The 13,506-nt window shown below is 39.7% G+C and overlaps 1 long non-coding RNA gene across 2 annotated transcripts; it reads right to left on the reverse strand.

Annotated features, from left to right (window-relative positions):
- Positions 1-9,822: 9,822 nt before the first annotated feature.
- On the reverse strand, positions 9,823-12,342 carry LOC131014094 (uncharacterized). Of its 2 annotated transcripts, none has more exons than XR_009098031.1 (4): positions 11,137-12,342; positions 10,871-10,960; positions 10,544-10,656; positions 9,823-10,170 (listed from the first exon to the last, which is right to left on the reverse strand). It is a non-coding gene; the product is annotated as an uncharacterized LOC131014094 (long non-coding RNA). The 2 variants fall into 2 exon arrangements; XR_009098030.1 differs by having other exon boundaries at positions 11,144-12,341.
- Positions 12,343-13,506: the final 1,164 nt, after the last annotated feature.

Below are 13,506 nucleotides of genomic sequence, written 5' to 3' on the forward strand. Positions count from 1 at the left end.
GTACTTAGAGAGAGGAACACAACAGTTCAAACAAAACAGAACAAGGACAAGACAGAAAAATGTAAATCAGAGCCTGGGCAAAAAGTCATTGTCTTCAGGTTGAGATCAAAGAAGTTCTTTTCATTTAAAATAACTGATGTGAAATCAATTGAGGTACAGAGCAAGACATACAAAGGAGCAAAACTAACAAAGAAAACACATGGGAAACCCATGGACTCCAGCAGTCTGCTTGTCTACGCCTTGAACTTCTTGATCTTCATCTTCAGTCTTCATGTTCCTAAGCTTGTTCCATTCACACTTACTTTCCATTGACTTGAGGTCTTTACTGAAACGTCATCCTTAAAACTTCTGGTGATCCTTTTGCTTTACCATCTTCAGTCTTTCGAGAAGATGCAGGGAACTACCTTCGAGAAGGTTTTTCTCTGACTTCTACTTTCCCCCTTTTTGGAATCATCAAAAAGAGAGCTGATGATGGAAGCTATGATCAGACGATACCCAACTCCTAGTCTCAAAAACTCATGAGAGGACTTGAGAAGAGGATGAGTCCAGAGATGCAGAAGAGGAAGACGCCAGTGGGGAGGGAGAGGTGAAGGAGAGTGAGAGGATGAAGAAGACGGAAAGATGAAGGAGGCTGCCTTAGAAAAGAAGAAGGCTGCCTTGGAGGGAGAAAGAGAGGCTTAAGAAGAAGAGAGAGGGGACGGGGATGGAGAAAGAAGGAGAATATGGGAGAAAGGTGTGAGAAGGAAAAATCGAATCGATGACAGTCGTGAGGACGAACACTGTCGATTTGCCGGCACGAGGTCTTCGAAGAAAGGACCATGTGCGGCTGATGATGCCGACAGACAACGAGAGAGAGCTCGTTGTTGTTGCATGCCATGGAGGTGTACAAGATATCTGAAATAAACTTGATAACCTCCGGAAGCTTAGAAGCTTCTTGGCGCCGGGCATGAGGATGGAAGACACTCGCGTCGCTGGATATAAGTGAGGGTAGAAACAAGCTTGACGTCGGAGAGACATTGAGATCCAGTGGAAGGGTTCGGTGAAGACCAAGTATATGAGCATCATTTTTCCACTCCATGACTTTGTAGTCATTGAATTCTCCTTTGTCGGAACGAAATTTTTCTGCAACTTTGGAAAGATTGAAATTTTTCTCACAGAGAAGGCTGTGAAGAGATATTAGTTGATGCAGACAACAAATGAAGACATCGAGGCATAAATAGACCATTTTACCAAGAAAGAATATGAAAAAGTTTTTTGAAAACTATGCCTAAAATCTTTTTGAAGAAAAATTTCACGTCCGCCGTCACTGCAGAGGACGGAAGCTTCAAAAGGTGAGAAAGATCATTGCATTTTGTAAAATCAATGAGATTCTCAAGATTTTCAATTCAGGGGAAAAAGGTTGAAAAGATTTTAAGTAAGGATCAAGACAAGTTAAACTGAAATTTCAAATCCTCTTAAAAGTACTTGTCCTTCACGGATATTTCATTTTCCAACAATCACTTAAAGATTTTAAAACAAACTGATCAGTTAGAGAAAGTTTTTGAAAACAAGCAAAGACTCATAACTGAAATAACTGATTTTCAGAGTGTAAGTTGAAGATACTTACTGATCGACTGATCATTGTAGTTAGTCGATACCACTGTTTTTGGTTGACTTATCAGAATAAGTTCCCTTCATATGAAGACTTTTCTTCATCGATTTCCACGTCAGCAGTTGAAGACCACCAGTTGGTTGACCAACAGTCATCATGACTGTTATTGAAATCTTCAAACACAGCATCACTCTTCTGGGTTGATGAGGCCGATCCTTCCACAAAGATCGTTGAACCTTTCTTCAAGAAGAGCTTTGGCCAGCAGGTCTGCTCTCTGAACTGCGGTCGGAATCCATTCAACAGAGATATTCTTCTTTTCCACATGATCACGAATGAAGTGATGTCGGATTGCAATATGCTTGACTCTGGTGTGATGAACTGGATTCTGTGAGATTACAATAGTACTGGAGTTGTCGCAATAGATTGGGACTTCCTTTTCTTCGATCCCATAGTCCTTCAGTTGTTGGACTAGCCAAAGGAGTTGTGAAGAGCAGCTTCCCGCAGCAACATATTCAGCTTCAGTTGTGGAAGTGGCGACTGAAGTCCGCTTCTTTGAAAACCACGAGACAAGTTTGTTGCCTAGGAATTGATAAGCTCCCGAAGTTGATTTGCGATCAATTTTGCATCCTGCAAAATCTGAGTCTGAATATCCGGCGAGCTTGAAGTCGTCGTCAGCTGGGTACCACAATTCTAAGTTGGGTGTGCCTTTGAGATATCGCAAAATTCTTTTTGCTGCATCCATATGAGCTTCCTTTGGATCTGTATGATATCTTGCACAAACCCCGACTGCATACGCTTTATCTGGTCTGCCAGCAGTCAAATACAGTAATGACCCAATGATTTCTCTGTATTTGGTTGAAGATACAGATTTTCCTTCTGATCCTGGATCTACCTTCCAGTTTGTGTTCATTGGAATCTTGGCTGATTTCATGTGCTGAATATCGAACTTGGCGATCAGTTCCTTGGCGTACTTCGACTGATTGATCAGTATTCCTTCGCTGGTCTGCTTGATTTGTAATCCAAGAAAGAAATTCATTTCTCCCATCATGGACATCTGAAACTTATTAGTCATAATATCAGCAAACTTCTTGCACATGCGTTCGGCTTTGGATCCGAAAATTATGTCATCGACATAAATCTGAACAAGTAGGAGATCTTCTCCTTCTTTCAGAGTGAACAAGGTTCTGTCAACTGATCATTTCTTGAATCCTTGTTCTACAAGATACTCAGAAAGAGTATCATACCATGCTCTTGGAGCTTGTTTCAATCCATAGAGCGCTTTCTTCAGCTTATAGACCTTTTCTGGTCCTGCAACATCAAAACCTGGAGGTTGTTCCACATAGACTTCATCGGTGAGCACTCCATTGAGAAATGCACACTTCACATCCATTTGGTGTACTTTGAATCCTTTGTGAGCGGCAAAGGCTAAGAAGAGCCTGACTGCTTCCAATCTGGCAACTGGAGCAAAAGTTTCATCGTAGTCAATTCCTTCTTCTTGACTGTATCCTTTTGCAACTAGCCTTGCTTTGTTTCTCATCACGTGTAACACCCCGTATTTTGAGAAGCTATTTGTGCCCTAGCTCGTATTTAAATTGAGTTTTAAATAGTAGCTAGAAGAATTATGCACGTGGGCGAATAAATGAGATAAGAATTATTTTGAGAGTTTAATAGGAAGCGATGTTATTTTCTCGGGTCTTATAAATTTATTTTCGAGAAACCTATCTTCGCCCTATATTTTTAGTTGAAATGTCTATGTGATATTAATATTTTACGTGGTAGAATATTCACATATGATTTATTGATGCATTGTTATTATGATATTAGTAATATCATAATTGAGATATATTTTTCCTCCTACGTGAATAGATATATTTTCTTGGGATATATCCCTACACATTAAATAAGAGTTAATTATTCAAGCATATATATATATGCCCCTCGATCTCTCTTCTCCTCACTCCCCTCGATTTCTCTGCTCCTCACTCCCCTCGATTTCTCTGCTCCTCACTCCCCTCGATTTCTCTGCTCCTCACTCCCCTCGATTTGTCTTCCCCTCACGCCCCTCGATTTCTCTTCCCCTCACTCCTCTCGATCTCTCTGTCTCTCTCGATCTCTCTGTCTCTCACGATCTCTTTGTCTCTCTCGATCTCTCTGTCTCTCTCGATCTCTCTGTCTCTCTCGATCTCTCTGCTCCTCTCGATTCCTCTTCTCTTCTCGATCCCTCTTCCCCCTCTCTCCCTCACTCGATCTCTCTCTCGGTCTCTACTTCTCCCTCACACTCTTCTCTTTCTCTTCCTTAAATGAGACTCACCTGCACCATTAACCACTCCCCTAAAAAGGCTAACCTATCTAGCCAACACAATCCCCATTTTTAAGCTCACACATGCACATGCACGAGCTTCTCTCCCTCCCCCCTTGCTCGATCTCTCTCTTATCATTCTCCTGCACCATTAAGAGGATGACATCCTCACCATTTATTATCTTAGTTATTGCAAGATATGCATTAATGAAGCAAATCATGCCATCACATCACCTCATCAAAGCAAGCTCTTCTCTTCTCTTTCTTTCCCCCCCCCCCTTATTTTCGGCAGCCTCCACTCCTCACTCCACCACACTTCTCTCCTTGTTTCACCATTTTTGGAAAGAGCTAAGGAAGCCCAAAAGTGTTCTACCTTCACACTAAAGTCATCAAGTGTGCTCCAATCTTCAAGCACAAGCTCCAAGCATACTACGCATCATCTTCTACTCCACCTCCATTGATCTTGTTGGTAGCAACCTCAATCCTCCTCTTATGTTACGTATATATATTCTTATGATGTATACGCATGTATATTGAAGCATATTGAAGCATGATAGTCCCCTCTCTACTCTTATGATTTTCGAAAATGTTGGTGAAAGAAAGCATATGAACTCCTTCAAACTTTCCACTGCTCCTCATATGCTCATACACCTCTACATGTTAGACGCATGAGAAGGGAAGCTATATTCTTGAAAACCCTTGAGAGGGTTATATGATATGACAATTGAAGCATGATGAGTTATTAGTGAGAAAATGCATGAGCATGGTGGTGAAATTATAGATCTATGATTATATGTGTAAATGTTATAATTTCAACCATTTTGAGAAAGTTTTCTTACGTTCTGGACTGATGAGTCGACGAGGTTTCCCTCGTCCAAAAATCTTCAAAATTTTACAGTGTGTATATATACGTGTCTTGTAAGCTCTGATAAAATTTCAAGTTATTTAGACTTCGTTTACTACCTTTTTAAAATGTAAACCTACTGCACATTTCCGCCGGAAATCTAGAAGGGCAGTCCTTTGATTCATACTTTTCAGTGACTTCCAAAAATATTCAGCCTCCCAAAATTTTATGGTAGAAAGATACATGTGTTATACAGATGCATGTAAAATTTCAAACCATTTGGTCAACGTTTACTATTTTTCAAAAATCTTAACTTCCAGTCGTGCAAAGCTGCCGAATCTGGTAAACTGTGGGAAAACACCCATATCTCTTAAACCACTTGGAGTTTTTCACTCTACCATTTTTTAAATAAAACTAGACTCAGAAAGGTTTTCAACGGTGTAAGTCTCGAATCCAGGAGATTTCTGAGTCAAAACAGTTTATTCTTTAAAGTTGAGGCAAAGCAGAATGGTAAACTGGAAGAGTCCGAAAATTTCTACTTTGAAATTGTTTTGAGGATTTCAAAGTTTTGGTGGATAAATACACCATGTTATGGCATGAAAATGCTACTAGAAAATTTTATATATTTTCCAAAGCTTACATGAATATTTGAGTATTTATTTACAAGGAAAAGATTTCAGTTCATAGAGTGACTTTTAAGTCACTTGAGTATTGAGATAATTCATATATATATATATATATATATATATATATATATATATATATATTATATGGATTAATTGAGTAATTTGAAGCATGAATGACTATGTGATTTATATGATGCTATTTACCTAGGATTGAGGGTCTTTTAATTGGATAAGATATCCAATTAAATTGGGAGGTCCAATTGGGTAAATAGTAGAGAAATTATAAGATGAGATTAAGCATTGATGCAAGTATAAGTATCAGATATTAATTAGATTAATTTCTAACTAGAGTTTATTTTGTCACATGGCAATCTAAACCACATGCGCCACCAAAGGTTCGAGTGACGGCCGGCGTTAGTACGACTCTTAACGTTAAGTCATCGACCCCTGAGACAGGTGGGCTTTATTCTAACTCTATTATGGCTAGCTACAATGATAATGAGTTCAAATGCAAATTCTTATGAAAATGAAGCATGTTGAAGCATTATTGATGAATCTTATGAAAATGAAGCATGTTGAAGCATTATTGATGAGTATTATGAAAATTGTCAACTTGCCATATTTATTATTGATGAGAATGAGATATGGTATGTTGCCTCTATGAAAGACATGATTATGATCATGATGCAAGATATCGGCCTTTAACTGATTTATATGACAGTAAAGCTTTTGTGCGCAGAGGTGATCGTGAGCCGTCTCTAGTCGGCCGGTCACGGTGATTTGAAGGAGGCCTCCTTTTCTTCACCTAGTATATATATGTTATATGAGTTCTCATAGTTGGCACATACCGAGAATATATAATGTCTGCAGACTAATGATATTATTATGATGATGCAAATGAGTTTATGACAGAAAAACATGAACAGGTATTTCAAATCTCATAAAATCTTGTTGATGCATTGAAAAGGGCAAGATTGACATATAGCTCTAAGAGCAACATTTCAATTATTTCCGGCATGAGTTCACTGAGTGCTTTTTGGTACTCAGCCCTGCATGTATTTCTAAATGTGCAGGTCTGGCTTGGCGCGAGGATGGGTGAAGGCTGTTGGAATTGTCAGTTGGCTGTGTCTTTCCTATACCTCATATTTATCTTTATATGCTTTGACTCTATAAGAATTTGAACTCCCTGCTATATGTCTTCACACATATAGTAACGCATATCGCTGCACAACTCTGATGAAACTTTATTTAATTTGCTTATGCCTGTAATATCCCATAAGGGAAATACATCTTAAACCCTTGCTAAGCTTCAACTGCTTATTGTGTTTCACCCAAGCGAGTAATTATTTTGGGTCTTAAAACCTTTCTTGAAAATGAGTAAATTGCAAATGCTTCCGCTAATACAAGATGTATTTCTATTTTTTTCACTATTTCTTTTATTAGTCGTACGATACTTGGTATACGCTATCACTGGCTATATCGGGCTGCGACACCACGTTACCTTCTTCGTCTTTCTTATTTTTGAAAATTCATTTCAAACCAATCACTTTTGCATCTTCTGGTCGATCCACAAGTTCCCAAACTGAATTTCGGTTGAATTCATTGAGTTCCTCTTGCATTGTGATGACCCATTGAGTGGACTTCAGAGCTTCTTCAACGTCCTTGGGCTCTATAGATGATAAGAAATAACTGAAGTTCTTATATCCGTTGATGCAGTTTTGGTTGATGTCAAAGACGAGGTTGCACATTGATCTTTGAGTCTTAACACCATCTGATGGTTCTCCGATGATGTTCTCCTTTGAGTGGAGTTCAAACCATCTTCGATAATTCTTGATCGCTTCTGGCGATGGTGGAGGTTCTTCAGTCAGTATGGTTCTAAGTCCTTCAGCAGTTTCTCGAGCAGGGGAGTGTTGAACTGGTGTTGCTTCAGCATTTTCAGCTTGTTCTTTGGCTATCGAAGTTCCCCCTTGACTTATACCATCTGCAGTGGCTCCAGTCTGGACTTCAGACCTTTGACTGATCTTCTGATACTGAAGCTTTTCAGTATCCTCTTCTTTTCCTGGTCCCCACACCAAGACTGTAGAAGATTCGGTGTTCTTCGTTTCAGTTCTGGGAACTTCAGTGTTCTCAACACTTCTTGCAGTTTCCTGTTTCTTGAAATCATCAGTAGACTCATCAAAAATAACATGTGGTGTTTCTTCAATATGAAGAGTTTGAGAATCAGACACTCGATAGGCTTTGTTGGATCGTTCAGTTCCAGAGTATCCAAGAAAGATTCCTGGATCAACCTTGCTATCAAATGTATTTAATTTCCTTTTGTCATTGTTGTAAATGAAACACCGAGAACCGAAAGCATGAAAATATGAGATTGAAGGCTTCCTGTTCTTCCATAGCTCGTATGGAGTTTTCCTATGTCTTTGAGTGAGGAATGAGCGATTTTACGTGTAGCATGTGTTGTTGACTGCTTCGGCCCAAAACTTCAAAGGGAGTTTTGATTCAGCTAGCATCGTCCTTGCTGCTTCCTTCAAAGACCTGTTTCTTCTTTTTGCTACTCCGTTTTGCTGAGGAGTTCTTATTGTAGAAGTTTGATGACTGATTCCTCGTTCCTCGCAGTAGTCATGAATAACGGCATTGCGGAATTCAGTCCCTTGATCTGATCTGATGCTAATGATGTTGACTTCCTTTTCAACGTTTAGTCTTCTCAGCAGCTTTGGCAATTCCAGCAGTGTCTCTCTCTTGTTGTAGAGAAAGATAACCCAAGTATATCAAGAATAATCATCCACGACAACTAAGGTATACTTCCTACCGTTGTAACTTTTGGGAGAGATTAGGCTAAACAGATCCATGTGAAGTAGTTGAAGGATTCTTCCAGATGAGTGTCCTGACTTTGACTTGAATGACGTCCTGGTTTACTTTCCTCTTTGACATACTTCACATTCTTGCTTCTTCTGGAACACAGTAGAGGGTAAGTGTTAGGTCCTGAGGGTCTCGAATAGGTGTATGGGGGGGAATACACCTATGGGATATTTTCACAAATTCCTCTAAAGCAGAGGGATCTCCAGATAGAGATCTAAACGAAACTTTATACGCAAACAGAGACGTCTGTTAACTGAAAAATAGTTTTGACAAAACAGGGTTGACGACTGATACTGAAAGCTCTTCAGTAAAGAGTTATCAGTTAAGTTACTGGAACTTAACTGATGCACTTATGGGCTTCAGTCGAGTTTGCTAAAACATAGATTATATCACTCTTCCTGACTATCAAAAGATACATCAGTCAGATTGATATCATATGCAGCGGAAATTAAACTTAGTTTCGCAATAGCCTCGGTTGAGCACGTTGTTAGTCTTAGGTTTTTCTTTGCAGTTATTCAGTATTCAGTTTATCAAATGAAACAACACAAGTATAAATGTAAAACTGAAAGTTGTAAACAACACAAAGACTTTTACGTGGTTCGGAAAAACTCTTTCCTACATCTACGATCGGTTGATCAGACCAACAATCCACTCCGCAAGTGCTTAACAGGTGCACTGCAAACCAAACCGTTTACTTGCCGGGTGCACACAACCGTACCACTGAAGAAAATCCTTCTTCAGTACCCACGCTTCACTTGCGTCGGATTTCTCTTGCTTAGCACAACCCGCGCTAAGACTCTCAGAGTCAGAGTACCTTCCTGAACTCCGAATCACTCAAACACTCTTTTGGGGGAGGAGGTTTGAACGGGTGCCAACTGCAAAGAACAAGTTCTTTGTAGCAAGTTTGACCTTGGCTTCTGGATGAACAGAGGTTTGCCTAAGGTCTAAGAGAATGTATGTAATCAGCAGTGACTGGTTTTGGCTTTGGAATTCTCTTCTTTGATTCAAGCTTTGGAGAGGTTAAGCTTTAGGCTGAGTAGCGATTTTGGCAGAGCATCAGCTTATGTTGTTGAATCGGTGAAGATTGAAGTTGATCCTCGAACACTATTTATAGGAGAATTCTTGAATAGATCCGTTGGCGTGGAACGTCCTCAAGATTTTTTCCGTTGGAGAGCAATTCGAATTTGGGCTGAGGCTTCAATCACTACAAGAAAAACGCAAATAGACAACGAACAAAACTCGTTGTCTATTAGAAAATCAACTGTTGTAAATGAAGGTATTGTCTATTGGAAGGCGGTCATAGACAACGGACGGAACCGTTGTCTATTCTCTGATAGACAACGATCGGAAAACCGTTGTCTATTCTCTAATAGACAACGTTCCGAAAACCGTTGTCTATTCTAATATAGACAACAGTTTTTTAAACCGTTGTCTATGACCGCAATTTTTTTAATATAGACGACGATTTCATTGATCGTTGTCTATTTATTGATAGACCACACTTTTCCTGTTTGTTGTCTTTTCTTATGTTACAATATTTTTTTTAATTTATTTATATTTCCTGATTTTTTAAATATATATTTACTAATACTAAAAACTCATAATAGAAAACTAAAAATACATATATTAATACTAAAAATCCATACATTCATTCAAACATTATTCATTAAATATTACATTCAAACAAATTTCATCCAACATTACATATTAGATCCAACCTGGAAATTTACATGCCGAGAGATCCAGGTCAGAGCAGGAACATGCTGGGAGATCCAGGTCAGGGCTGTCATGACTTGATGCAGGGCTGGAGTTCCACCGTATTACTTAGCCCCGAGAAATCGTAACAGGACTGGAATCCCCCATACAAGTCAACCTCCGGTAGTATTTTGCCCGACTTTCCCAGCAATTCTCTTCTGCACCTGAGCCCTACTTGATATTTCAGTACTGTCATGCCCTTGTGCAAAATATCAAACAAGATTACCATAGATTAGTAAATGAAATGAGCAGAATTTTAATAGGAAAAAGATCGAAAGATGGAAGTCTTCCCATCAAACTAGGTTGCATCATGGTTGCATCTCCTAATTGAAATACAATCCAAAAGTTCCAACTTAGAGCAAAAACAACAAACACTGCACAATTTGAAGCCTAAACAAATGGGCATAATACTGTCATGTTTATGGTTTGAAACTCTCTCGTTGTCTTTCATGCAAACTAACTTGAATGATAGCAGTAAAGTTATTAAAATGAACTATGCAAGATCCACAGCCAACTGTGATTATATCCCATACAAACTGCAATCAAACTACTCTACATGGCAGATATGATACCTGCAAATACATCCCAGTCTTGAGTTTGATGTGAATTCGGTTGTCGTTATTTCTTTCCAAGTAAAAAGCACTCTGCATATAACTGAACTACCCTCAACTTGGCAGGTGATCACCTACATTTCAATCCAGCCATAATAAGATGAAATAGGTGTTGTAGCTTCTTCAGTTCTATTGACATTACAGTTAAGGCAGTTCTAATGATTTTGCAGAGGAGAAACATGTCAGCATTTGAATACTTCTTCAATTTAACACATTCACAAATGAGAAATACACTCTTTCATGCTCAAATAAAGGCGGACAAGTTTTGGATGTATAGAACAGTTTTACTTTGTCAACCGCAACGGCCCCTCTCCCACCATTGTCAGCGGAAACGTATTTGTTTCCACTCACTGATTTCAGTTGGACCTCTGTTCCATCCTACAATGCAACAACCAAAAACCTTTAACAGGTATGCACACTCAACACACGCGCACAGAAGAAACCTGAAACCCCATTTGCAGAGAGCTATCTCCATCAACAAGATAAACCCCAATTCTTTCAATTCTTGAATAATGCACAAGCCATGTTCTACAATTAAAGTGTTGGGACATAACTGCTCACCCAAAAATCATCATAAAGTTGCTGACTATCAAATGCTCTTCCTGGCAGCAACTGCTCGCATCCAAAACTACGAGCAAAATGTCATTTAAAAACACAATAATAGACGAACAAATTAAATCATGGAGTAATTTGAAACTCGATATTGACGAGTTTGTAAGCTTGGACCATTATATTACACCATGAGTAAGGAGAAGCTTCATTCATTGTTCTGCCAAAACTCTGAGGTCTTGAATATATCAAATTTTCCCAGTTCATTTAAAACCACTACAGCAGCCTACCAACAAATTTTCAAGGTATTTACTGAGCTCAATATGCTACATCTCATAATGCATATTCTCCATCTAAGCATGATAGACAAACATTACCATTGCATAATCAATTTATTTCCATCAAAACCAACAACAACCTATGACTTTCACACGAGCTAAATGCAGTGAGGAATTCCTTGATACAGTAGCAAGAGTTTAGTGCTTAGTGCTATTTATTGCATAACAATTATAGAAAAATGGAAACTGCACAGTAGAGCTATAGATTAACTTAGCTTTGGGAGGAGGGAAGGCCGACAGCCCTGTTTAGCCGAGCTGGGACGAAGATGACAACGGCAGCTCTTGCTGCCTCGGCGGAGTCCGAGAAAAACAGCAACGGCGTGGCTCGAACCCGGCGACACCACCGGAGCGGAAGCGGCGGCGATTAGTCCGTTACAGGAGAGAGAGGAGCAGCGGGCTTTGACTTCAGACTTCGTGTGTAGAGAGATGGAGGACGCCGATTCGCAGGTATTCCACACGCGGCGGCAACGGCCGAACTGAATCGGCAGGAGAAGAGCTAGGGCTCGATCTGGAAGGGGAAGAATTAAGGCTCAATTTTGAGCGGCCTCCCCTAAATTTGAGAGACAGCAGCAGCGACTCTGTGCGCGGCGGTGGCGGCATTTTCAGGCGGAGCAACGTCGGCCTTGGGGCGACAACGTCGCCTGATATTTCGGAACCACGGCGGCGACGATTTCAGATTTAAGAAGAAGAGTTAGGGCAGGGGAAGAGGCGGTGCCGGATCGATTGAGGCAAAGGGAGAAGGGGCGGCGCCGACGAATCGCCTAGCGCCGCAGAGAGAAGAGGCGCAAAGGAGGTTTACGGGAACAGCGACGGAGGCAGCGTGTCTCTCCAGGGAATAGCGGCAGAGGAGGTTTACAGCGGCAGGCATTGGAGGTGCAATTTTGTAGAAAAGTTAGGGTTTGAATTAAGTTAGGGTTTGAATTAATTTTGTATGTTGATGGTAAAATCTGATATGTAATTAAAATTTCTTTTTTTATTAAATCTGGTATGGTAATAGACAACAGCTTTGAAAATCGTTGTCTATTCTCTAATAGACAATGGTTTTTGGAGAACCATTGTCTATTTAGTGCGGTCAAAGACAACGAGTTTCAAAACCATTGTCTATTCTCTAATAGACAACGGTTTCCAAATGTGTTGTCTATGACCGCCCTAAATAGACAACGGTTTTTAAAAAACGTTGTCTATAGTTATAATAGACAACGGTTTTCAGATACGTTGTCTATGACCGCCATAAATAGACAACAGTGTTTGGAACACCGTTGTCTATAGTTATATTAGACAACAGGTTTTGAAGCATGTTGTCTATATTATGTTATCTATGAGCTCAATTCTTGTAGTGAATCTTCGAGGTTCCTTGTCTGGTGGAAACGGCTCTCTTGAAGGACAGGAGATGTGACGTCTCTGATAAAGTAGCCACCAAATAGGAATGACCTCTGCAGAGATAAGATCCTGAGATCTTTGCATTTAATGCGGCTGTACTTTTGTGAGTACGTGGCTTCCTTTGAACGTTGGATGATCAGTCCGAGGAAGAATGTTCAACTGATACTTGACTTTAGTATCAGTCCGCTAAGTCCACGTGGCACGCATTAAGTAATCAGTTCCTAACTGATTCTTCAACTGATACTTCAATTGATATCTTCAGTCTTCAGTCTTCAGTCCTTCGTTCTTCAGTCTTCAGTCTTCGAAACCGCAAGCTAAACTAGAAACGAACTCTAACACTTGAGTTCAAAATAGTTCTAGTCTATTACAATTAAGACCTATGAATTTTGGTATCATCAAAACAAGGATCAGGATATTCCACAAGGTTCCCAACAATTTCCCCCTTTTTGATGATGCCAAAACCACACAGCAGTTCTAGACAACAAAAAGACTGAACTCACAGTACAAGTTCTAAAACTGGGGTGAAAATAGTTCCCCCTTAACAATAGAACCTATAAACTTGTACTTAGAGTTAAGAACGAAATAGTTCTAAAACAGAACAAGGAGAAGACAGAAAAACATAATTAGAGCCTAGACAAAGAGTCATTGTCTTCAGGT

Source organism: Salvia miltiorrhiza, chromosome 3 (genome assembly GCF_028751815.1).
Source record: "Salvia miltiorrhiza cultivar Shanhuang (shh) chromosome 3, IMPLAD_Smil_shh, whole genome shotgun sequence".
Lineage (NCBI taxonomy): Eukaryota > Viridiplantae > Streptophyta > Magnoliopsida > Lamiales > Lamiaceae > Salvia > Salvia miltiorrhiza.